General features: G+C 38.8%; 1 protein-coding gene across 3 annotated transcripts in view; it reads right to left on the minus strand.

Annotated features, from left to right (window-relative positions):
- The window catches only part of DPP10 (dipeptidyl peptidase like 10), a 580,058-nt gene that overhangs the window by 99,827 nt on the left and 468,601 nt on the right, over window positions 1–11,630 (minus strand). The gene's annotated exons all lie outside the window — the stretch shown is intronic.

The following is an 11,630-nucleotide window of genomic DNA, read 5'->3' on the forward strand; positions in this document are numbered from 1 at the left end:
CAGCATGTTATGCTAGTGATCTGTTACGCAGTGTGTGGTTGAAATAAACAATGAATATAAGTGTGGAAGTGCTCTTGGGTGTTTCTTCTTTCAATAAATTGGCTTGGCAGAGTTTGAAAAACTTCAGAACAATCCCTGTTTTTCACAGAACCCAAAACATGGTAAAACTATTATTCTGTTTACAGATGGGTAGCCGTGTTGGTCTGCCATAGTCGAAGTAAAAAATTCTTTCCTGTAGCACCTTAAAGACCAACTAAGTTAGTTCTTGGTATAAGCTTTCGTGTGCATGCACACTTCTTCAGATACACTGTTGTCTTTTATTCTGTTGTCTGTGAAGCAAAAGAGGAGAGGGAAAAAGTGCCAGGATTTAATCACTCTTCTATTTTATGCTACAGTAAAGCTCTGTACTTAAGATACTTCCAAGCTTTTTCTTTGAGGCTGAGGGTATCATTGTGAAAGCCACAATGGATCTTGATTTGTGAAAATGTCGGGGGAAATAACAGACAACCCATGATTTGGCCACCCATATGGGATTCCACAGCCAACTACAGATGAGACAACTATACACATTCAATGGAATGCAATACTGAAACTGCCTCCCTAAAACTTGGTGTGTACATCAGACACAGCATGGGGGAAGTGCACTTTAGGAGCCAGCAATCAAATAGGGCCTAGTCCAGGCTACAACCCAACTACTAAAGGAGGTGGGTGGGGTGGGTGTAGGATATTTAATGAAGATTATTTACCTGAGTCTCAGTTCTTAGAACGAACTAGTTCAGTTAAACATAAACAACAATATCTGAACTACACCCTGACCAACTAAAGATGAATTAGGTTCATTTTGGAGTAGAGCTTCAAGAATTTCAAGTTTATTTTCACATCTGGCCTGAAGGAAGTTGCAGAAGTGATGGTAGCTCGCTATTGCTCGTTTGCAAAGCACTTTGAAGGTAAAATTGCTTGCATTCACTGGAAGATTGACTCCACTGTTACAGCAGATGATCTCAAGGGCGTCCAGACCACTGTCTAGTGCTGGTGTACTGGATGTGTTTGGGTCAGGGAGGTGACTGATGGCTCCCTGCAAGATAGGGTGGTCGCTGCCTGAAGGAGGCAGTGGTAAGACCACTCCTTAAGAAGTCATTTCTGTTCGTGGGATGCTTTCCCTAGAGAGGCTTGCCTGGTGCCTTCAGTACATATATTTAGGTGCCAGACAAACAACATAATGAGGCAGATATATAGGTACTGCTGTTAGTAAGACTGATTAGTCCCTTAATCACTGTTGCTAAGCAATTTAAGGGAAGAAATCTGAAGCATTTCGTGTATCTTTCCTGCTGAAGATATTTGCACTCTTCCAACAGGAGCAGATTGCAGTAAGAAGCACAGATAAAGGAACAAAATGAATTATGCCCTGTGTCTAACAGCTGTGTGGCTGGCATATATTAAATTGGGTAAGTTCTTTTCCAGTTCTCTTGGCATTCTTTCTGTCAGAAATTTTATTACTTGTGTGTGGCCCCTAATTTACTTTTGCCCCTATACTTCAGCACAGCAGCTTGTAACATTCTCAATGCTATATTTAATTTTGGTGTGTTTTTTTCCCTTTTCACTATGGATGATCTTTTTTGTGAACTAAAATGTTCATCTGGATGAACATGCACTGAGCTAGTTTCTTTTAGGGAAACTTGAACTGCAACTAGTTCCTTTGGGAAAATGAATGTTTAATGAATTCCTATTTTAAAAAACCACCCAATTTTCCAAGCATTTTTGTATCTATAGGTCTGTTGTCCAGATCCTATGAGTGAGATTCACCTAATGAACCACAGCAGTAGAAGCCCTTGCCCTTGGGCCTTTCCAATCTTTCTTCCCCACCTTCCAAAATTGGCTGGGGGGTGTCAGGGAGATGGCTTCAACTAGGAAGCTAATACGCTTGTGCAGATGAAATTGTTGTAATACCACAATGTTGAATTCTACCCTGCAGTCAGCAGTAAGTTGAATACTCTGACATAGCTTAAGCCAGTAGTCGCTGGCACATTGTCTGGCAATCTGCTGAGCATTGCTCATTGCCTTTCTCAGTGCAGCAAGTGTCTTCTCACAGGACACACATTTGTAGTTCACAGGAGCCTAGCACTATGCAGTGACAACAGGTTCAATGTCTTTAATGCCAGTCAGGGATCTGCTGCTCTCTTTTGCTGAAAAAGGCCATAGCTGTATTATAGGTTGCCTTTTTGAGGTGCTTCCAGCTGATTTTGACACTGTCTCTAGGGCACTTCATTAGTGCTAGTTTGATGGAATCAGAGGAGCATTCACAAAGTTCAGGTATCACTGCTCTGGAAGTGTTGATTTGAGGCAACACTTTCTGCTTTGTGTTATGGGCCTTCTTTGGCTGGAGAAGGATCTTGCTCACCACCATGTGATCCATGTCACAATCAGCACTGTGATAGCCTATGTGACATGAACACAGTTCAATGCTAATTGCCTCGTAACAATCAAGTCCAGCTGGTGCCAGTGGCCTAACCTTGGATATCTCCAGGACACTTGCCATTTTGCCTTGGCAGAGAAGAATGTGTTTGTGATGCAAAGGCTGTGAAACGAGCACAACTCAAGCAGACTTTGTCCATTCTCGTTCGTGCTGCCAATACCAAAGTGCCCTGTGCAGTTGTCCCATGTGTGATGATTGTCCCTAACTCTGGCATTGAAATCTCCCATCCAGAATAGGTGTTTGCAGGCCAGAGGTTCATTTCATAAACAATGTGATCTGCACCTGTCTATGAGATGTTGTGGATGTGTATTGAAAGCATATAAGTGACACTTGAAATATAAACGACACTTGAAATGACTGATCAATCCAATAAAGATCTACTGTGGTTTCTCTGCTACGCTCTGCCCTGTGTAATCCATTATATCATCATTACTGATTTAAAAGGGCACCTACTTCCTTATAATCTATCATCCCTCAGTGTAGTGTATCAGAGAGAGAAAGGAAAGAGCAGGCACAGCCTTGGGAAACAATCATGTTACAATACAATGAGTAGCATCTCTTACGTAACTTGAACAAATAAAGTAACTATTATCCATAAAATTTACTTCTCTGACTTGAATTTTAGTCAGGATATGCACTCTTCCATAGATTTCCAATTTGGGCTGGAAGGGAGCCAATGTACCTTTGCTTGAAAATCATTAGACAATATCCTTCCTTCTATCAGCTTAGGTTAAAGTGTATATCAAACTATACACTTACAAATTAATCCATGTCATATTGATGACAGTGTGCCAGAAGTCGAAAAGAACAGTGTGTCTGTTACAAGAGCTCAGATATGACTGAAAAGTGCAGTCATAGTTAAGGTAAAATGCTTGTTCTTCAGAGATGAAATATCTACTTTAAACCCTCAAAACGTGTTATTATACTTCAGTTATACACTTACAATAATTAATGTAGCTGGTACCCAGTCTATCTTGCCTGCGAACTTCATTTCTAACCTTTTTGGAGACTTATAATTTCAGTCTGCTAACAACTGTTGCTGCTGTTGCTGCTCCTGCTGAGTTTCCTCATTAAGGAAGAATATTGCCAACAGTTTGTTTGATTGTGTTCACCTTTGATGGTCAGGGGGATTTACTATGACTAAATTATAATGAGCAAATAACACTATTTTCCACCCTTGTATGAGTGCTTATTATGTTTGATGCAAGATATAAAATCTCCACTTATACAAGCCCTGTTAATTTAAATTCTTTTATCACTTATTTTATTGCTTTATTTAAAGCATTTATATGCCACTTAATATTTCAAAAATCTCTAAGTAGTTATTATACCCCCAAATCCTGTTGTAAACATGGTCCTTTCTAAGTAATGAGTGAGGTTGCTACATGAAGCCAGTGGAATTTATGTCACAAACAGTTTAGCTGTGGGAATTCCAACAGAAAAAAGAAAGGTGTGTACAAAATTTTACAGCAGGCTTGAGGAACTAATGTTTTAGAATCTAGACGTTGATAAATGCTGCCAACCTACACCATCACTGCTCAACCATATTTGTATTTGAAGCAAAATAACCCCTATGGTTAGAGTGTTACATTACTGGGGTGCCATCACACACATAAAAACCTTTTATTTGGCAGTCATTCAGCTCACCGTGGATGACAGTGGTGTCGTTAGAAAGCCCTCCAGTGAAGTTGTATGGCTGGCTAAAGATGAAGGCAGGTGGTACTTCAAGTACTCTGGTCATTCACTTAATAGTCCAGAACAGACTGGTAAAGTGCAGCTAGCATAGTATAGGCACAAACTGCTGTTTCTCAACAGTCTTCAAAGGTAGTTTCACACATCCCATGGTTGTCTAATCTGGAGACTACCAGAGTATGGATAATTTACAAAAGGATATATATGACTATTATCTCTTAATAAAAACTAGTCAGTAGCAATAAGAACATTAAATAAATACAAAATACAAAAGTTATTTTATACTGTTGTATCAAATTAAAGAATGCTACTAACCAAGGAATGTTAGCAAAGCTATACAGTTGTTTTTCTTCTTTAAATGCAAAAATTATCAAGTTTGTTTAGCAGAGGCGTACGTATGGGTCAGTGAAACCTGTGCACGCCCAGGGTGTGGGTGTGTGCAAAATTCACCTATCAGACTATAGACTACTGAATATATGACATATATGTGAGTGCCGACGCACCACTGCTATTGCCGTGAGATCAAACATGGGAGAGAAGCTTTCTGTCCTTCTTGCACTGTGGCACAAAGGCATGTGGTGGTGGTGGTGGTTGGCCTCCTAGCCTCGTCCTCGCTCATCCTTGCCTTGTCCTCACTCCAGATGCTTTGATGACTTGGGTCACATAAAACGGAGTAATTGCTAAGGTGGCTATTGTGGAATTGTGATTTTTTGTGGAGGAGGGGCTCTTTGCTGGGGGTGCCAGCGCCTCTAGGTACACCTCTGCTATTTAGTACCCCATGGTGCTTCTGTATAGGCTGTCGGTAAGATTAAAATTCAGAATACTGTGATTCAATATTTTTTTAAGATTAAGTGTTCACTTGCAGCTAAATTCATCAATACTAATGGCATATTGTTTAAATATTTAATGCACGAGACATAGTACACACCACATTCTCTGCAGCAAGCTACTGCAGATTTTCAACCACAACACAGTATTTATTGACATATTTAATTTAAAAATGCATTTTCTAAAAAAACTGGATTTGCTAAAAATGTTTCGTACATTAAAATGGAAATGTATGCTGTTATTAGTGAGGGCAATTTTCCAGGATTGCCTGGCTTTGTGCCTGTACATAAAGGGAAAGAGTTTGTGGGGATCGTTAAAATGAGCTCTGATGAAAAGGATTTTGTAGAACACTTTAGCACGCACAGTGGCATCACTGAGTCCTACCAACAGCAGCTCCCCTGACTCTCAACGTGGTGCTCTTGAAAATCAAGAGGATCAAGGAGTGACTTCAGATTCCCAATGGATGTACAATTCTAATTATATCACGTAACGGCTTTCAAACACATTGTGTAAAATCATTTTTCAGAGTCCTATATGACAATGTAGATATCCTGTGTAAATTACTGATTTATTCATCAGCAGACTTTGTTCATCTGACCTCCCAGAGTGTGGTATGTATGCATGAGCCAAGCTCACCAAACTTAACTCAGTATGATCCATCAGTAAAAGACTACTAAAACCCTATAGAACAGCTATAGAAGCCAACTCCACTAAATCTAAAACATCGAGAAAGTATACAAATGCAAAACACAGCAGGGCTAAAAGGTAATTCCCACAGAAAATACCAATATATTTTCTGAGTGTTAAGAAATACCATTTAGTTTGTACAGTATTTGAAATACATTTTAATACCCAAATTTTCAGTACTACCTACCTATGAAACACAACAAAAGTGTTTATTCAGTAGAATTATTAGTACAATTTTGACACTGAATGTGTTATTTGAATATCAGGCCTAACATACACCATTTTGTTATTTTTTTGCTTAGTTAGCCAAACAGCAAGAGGTTCTACTGCATTCTATATGCACTATAGCAGGGGTTCAAATTTTGATTCTTAAGTGTTACTATTCTCTTGTGCTAATATAATAGCAAATTTGAAACATTCAAGATGGACTTAGTTCCAGCAATAACTTGCAGCTTTACTCGGCATCTTACAGCCACTTACCCGGAAGTAAATGTCACTGAACTTAATGGGACTTAATTCTTGTAGACATTTATAGGATGGCATTCCATCAGCATTTCAAAAAAGGCACTTATCATAAAGATTTGGTAGTATACATATTTATTGAACTGGCTAGTGGCTGATAAATTATTATTTAATTGATTTACAGTACTGATTACACTAATAATGTCATTCTTCCCTGAATTATTCTGTCATCCCTGGAAACCTGATATTGTCAAAACTGTCTGCACAACTGAAAGAAACAGGTCATGTCAAAGGACATGGCTTACAAAACAAGGACAGAGCTTCAGATAATCTCTGTGGTATCTATGGAGATGGAATGTCCAATATCGAAATCATTGTTCAACTTATTGTTTCCCCAGGGGAGAGACATACAGGATCTGTAAGCATTTGTGCTTTAGCTTACAGAATCAAGAGGAAAACAACAATGGAGAAACCATGAATCAATTAGTAGTTTTAGGAAGTCAGCCATTGTAACTGCGTACTTCACATTTCTGTATCTTGGTAACTGTGGCCACTATATAACTAATTGGTACTTCAAAAAATATGACACCAGTCTCCACTTCTCCTTCATTGGAAAGTCAAGCAAGAAATAGCTCATTTATGCTAATATGGATAGTTTGACTAAATAGTAACAACTAGGCCACATGTTGAATATGGCAAAGGAACAGGAAACAATTGTCCCTCTAATGGCAGACCCAGTTGGTTAGTTGGTTAGTTCTAAGCATTTATAAATCACTTTCTGGTATACAGCCTTCCCAAGCAGTTTACAAAATGTCATAGTACCATAGCAAATGAGGCAATCCCATCTCTCCAGTTAACTGATCTCAGCCTGGGCCATTTACTGTGATGTGCAAATAGTGTACTTATCTTCAGCAATTGTTTCAGAGTCTTAGCTAGAATACTTATAGGCAATACCTCTTTTTCTAGAAAAAGAGGTGCCAGAACTCACCATGAACGTCTCCCTTGTTCTCTTATTTTGTTCATTTTTTCTTGCTGTTAAAAAATTGGGATTCAGAAACCCTTGCTGAACTATTGTCAATAGCCAGCAGATCTGCCATTAGATGCTGATCTACCTTCTGTCAACCTCTGGTGTAGGAAAATACAGAAGGATCTCAGTTGAGAATCTTAATACCAGACAAGTTTTAGGGCTCTGAGGTTGGCCTCTTCTGGCATACCTAGTTTTAAGACAGACAGTGTATGGATGGCTTTTTTGAACTTGCCTTTTGTGATAAAGGAGTGACTCAGATTTCTGCCTGGCTTGCCATTGTTATGGCCGGTTAAGAACAGCAAGGAGCTGGCCACTTCTTAGAGGCAGCAGTAGATGTGCATCAAGAATGAAGGAAAATTTCCCTTCACAAACAAGGCCAGTCTAACTAATTTACCTGGGCATTTGCAATATTGCTGCTGGCTTTAGTCACACTGTTGCTGTGCAAAACATTTCTTGATAAATGTTTTGCTGCTAGAATGCCTGCAGAGGATAGGCCCAGCCCTACCCCTCAACTACAAAACAGAATCCAGTTCTGCTAGGATGGGGTAAGAAAATACTATCCCATTCCTTCCCCACTCCCACTGTAAAGTCTGAAAATTGTTAGATAATTTGAGCTGTAGATTGGCCACCTTGTACCTAAGCACCTTACATTTTATACCAGCATAGCAGCTTATCTGAAGAGAGAGCTGCTGGCTTGTTGTCCATTGCACTTGGATGCCTCCCATAAATAAGTGTTCACCTGTCTCTGCAAAGCCTTAGTATGTACCCCTGGCCCTCCAAGAAACTTTCTTTTCTTTTTTAGTGAAGACTAAGCAAGTGCCATACTTCATAGTGTCTGCACTATTTATCTATCTTGTCTGCACAGGACTTGGACTAATTTGGATTTCAGGCTAGCTACTCAAAGTCTGACAGTCCTCCACTGAAACCACAGTGTTACCAATATTGAAGGCCTTAGGTCTAGCATTGCCACTTGATCACATACCAACTATAGTGGGTGAGGTGAAGTGGAAGGAATAAAAAGACTCAGAAGTCTTCTAATGGTCTCGTGATGCTCACCTGGCCTTCCAATCATCACCGCCATCACCACCTGCCAAAACTGATGAGCCTACTACAGTACAGAATTATGTGGATGGAAAAATCAGCATGCTATAAATAGTTTCTATAAACAAATTATTCTACTATTTAAGTAAGTTCAACCAAAATGGTTGAACTTGATCAACGTAATTGGAAATTTATTACTGGGTTTTGGTATTTTTCTCAAAGATTCTTCAGAGAGCATTCTGCAGTTTAGTAAGCCTGTCAATATGATTGAAAGCAAATGCTTGTACTGTGAATAGATGTATTTTGTAAAAAATTATCTTTGACAAATGACGAGTAGCTATCAGGGGGGGGGGTGTTTGGGAAAAGAAGCTAAAACCAAGTTACAGCCTGAAAACTGTTTTCTCAAATTGTAATTATAAGAACCTGAGCAATTAAAACAGAAATTACTGAGGTGTGTATGAAAGGAAGGATAGCAGCCATATTAAAGTAGAAAACTGAAGTATAGAACATCTCCTGAGGAGGTAGCTTCCTCGCTATTGAACTCCACTTCTCCTGCCTATTCCTTCTTTAATCCATGAACAACCACAAAAGTATCATGCCACAACTCCCAAGTTGACAGACATTGAAAATTGTAGTGAAGTATCAGCTGGTATTTTATCATCATTTTATTTTCATTCTGCAGTTGTGGAAGAGACCATGAACATTAACCAAAGTCTGTTCTAAACATGCACCAGCATGCTAGCTTGCTAACTGTAAGCCAAAGTTTGGCTTAGCTTTATGTGTGAAATGAGTCACTAAAAAAATTATTTCATGGTTTGACAGTGGGAAGAGAGAAAGTGAACAAAGGATTAATAACCAAAGATCTACCATTTCCAACTTGCTTCAGAGGCCTCATTTGCCAATCCGTGTACAGACCACATGATAAAAACTCCTGAAATCTTATCACACTTAATCTGAAGAATGGAAACACAATAATATATCTGCCCTACCTAATTGGAGATATTTCCTAGATACCTGAATATTTCATATGAAATCCTTGAAAAGGAAAGGACTGTGGGATGATGTCTGTCGTGCTCAAAGTCACTTGAACAGTTTAATTCATCAGTAGCTCATGTGTGAAAACTTTTATAACCAGAATCAAAGTCTTCCATGACTAGTAAAGCAGAATGTCATAAACACATATGAGGGATGATTTTTAAAGAATCCATAAACTGGGATCCAGTAATCTGAATCCTTTATCTCACCTTTTCACTGCCGATCTTACTTATAATACCAATTAGGGTGACTGTGTCTACATTTAGGCTTTATTAGGCTTGTTCAGGGCCATAGAGCTTCCAGCAGCAGCCTCAGAGGGCTACCTAGGTAAACCCTTGCCTTGAGATGGTCCTTCCATTCCAAGTTTGACTCTGCTCAAGTGTCAGACCTCCGCCAACAGTGGGCTGAGAACAGATATACACCTGATGTCTGAGCCAAAGCCTATCTACATCTAGAATCAATAAAGTTGTGACCAATTTTAAAATCCCAGAACATTGTCCTGTGCAGTTTTTTATATCAATCTTAGACTAGGTCTTTGTTCCCTGGGGGCAGCAGGAGTTATGTCACTGTGATTGGATCTGCAATTATGGCTTTCTTTTGTTAGAAGGAAGAACACTGTTTTGTACAGGGGTGGAAATGGCATTGGGCAGGATCAACATGGCCATAGTACACCCAAGTTCAGGGTGAGGTCTCTGCCTGGCTGGAATGCTCACCCTGGTCACCCAGCGAGACCTTGCCAGCTTGACTTGTACCATAACAAGGTTCAACACTGGCCAATTCCCAAGGAACAAGTCTAGTATGGTTCAATCCCAGCTGATTCTATTCCATCAGCATTGGGTGGATGGAATGAAGAACTGATCCTGACCCTACTGCCATGCTAGTCCTTACCCTGCCTGCTCCAGTCAATACAAGATTTGGTCAGTTTTTTCATAACAACACCTGGTGTCCTGTTTGCTTATTTGCTGCTTTTCTGGGTCACATAATGCTCCTAAAAATGGAAAATGTAGCTAAATATCTCTATTGGGGGGCGGGGGAATGACTTCAGTTCTGGATACAAAAGCTGAAGTGAACTTTTCCTAGTAAGAATTAACACTTATTTTAATAGCCCAAGTTTATAGAGCAACATCACAACAACTGCAAAAGCATGCATCTAACAACTTTTCTTATTCTATCGTATCCAGCATGATTTAAATGATTCATTCAATTATTACTTTTGTATTCAAAGAAAGCTTATTTTCATGCAAATTTACATCCCGTTATGAATAAAGGATATTCTTAATTGTGCTGAAACAACTTCAAATTTAATTAAAGTTTGACTTTCCAAGCAGAAAGTAGATTAAAGAAAATGCTGACAACATAAAAATAAATATTCAACTATTTAATTTAACTCTGCATTTATTTTTAATCCAAACATCAAAATAGCTATGGCTCTAATTACAATTTCAGGGCAATTGTTGGGTAGAACGTGTGTTCTCATTTTTTAATTCAATTTGTTTAAACTTTTCAGACGTCTTCATGCAATAGTTTTGATGTAAAAACTGTCCACTCTTTTATGTAATGTATATTACCCAAGGAACTATAAGATTTTATTTAGAAATCTCTATTTCTAAACTGTCACTAGGAGGAAATAAGAAGGGAAGGTGGAATATTATTTTCTAACAAGTCCACCTTTTCTAAAGATTCTTCATATTCAAATGACATCTCTTGCCCTTTGAAGACTAGTGTGACTTTACCTAACTTAATGACAATTATGGACAAGAAACTAACTCTGTGATTTGTAACTCACTCTGATGTTCTTGGAAAAAAGGTACAACAGAACATGATAAGGCAAATTTGACCTGCTAGCAGCAATGGTGATGCTGCTGACACACATTGTAATTTGTTAACATGCAATCCACTGTAACCATGTAAATGGAGAACTAAGCAAAACTGGGAATGAAATGGCAACAACCATTTCATTCATGTCACTCTAGGAAATTTGTTTGGCCAATATGAGCTATATACACTTGGAAGCTGCCCAGAGTGGCTGGGGAGGCCCAGCCAGATGGGCGGGGTATAAATAATAAACTTTTTATTATGCTATAGAGTATATGTTCTAAGTTCCATCCTACTTTTCAAAGAACACACATATACATGCTAAAACCTGACAAAGAATTTGGTAGCAAGTTGTTTTCAGTTTTTGCTTTTGTTTTTTTAAACATGACAGCGTATTCAAACATGCAATCTCTTGTAGCATTCCGAAGTGGCCAAAAGAATTGCAATTAGCCTAAGCAAGCTGAAATATCTTCAGTAGAGTGGCCATTATCCAAGGGTCCTTTACCTATATTGTATAAGAATAAAAGCTCAGCTCACAGACCTCTAACTTAATGACACTATAATTCCACC

Source organism: Podarcis pityusensis (genome assembly GCF_964106645.2).
Source record: "Podarcis pityusensis genome assembly, chromosome: 1".
Taxonomy (NCBI): Eukaryota; Metazoa; Chordata; class Lepidosauria; order Squamata; family Lacertidae; genus Podarcis; species Podarcis pityusensis.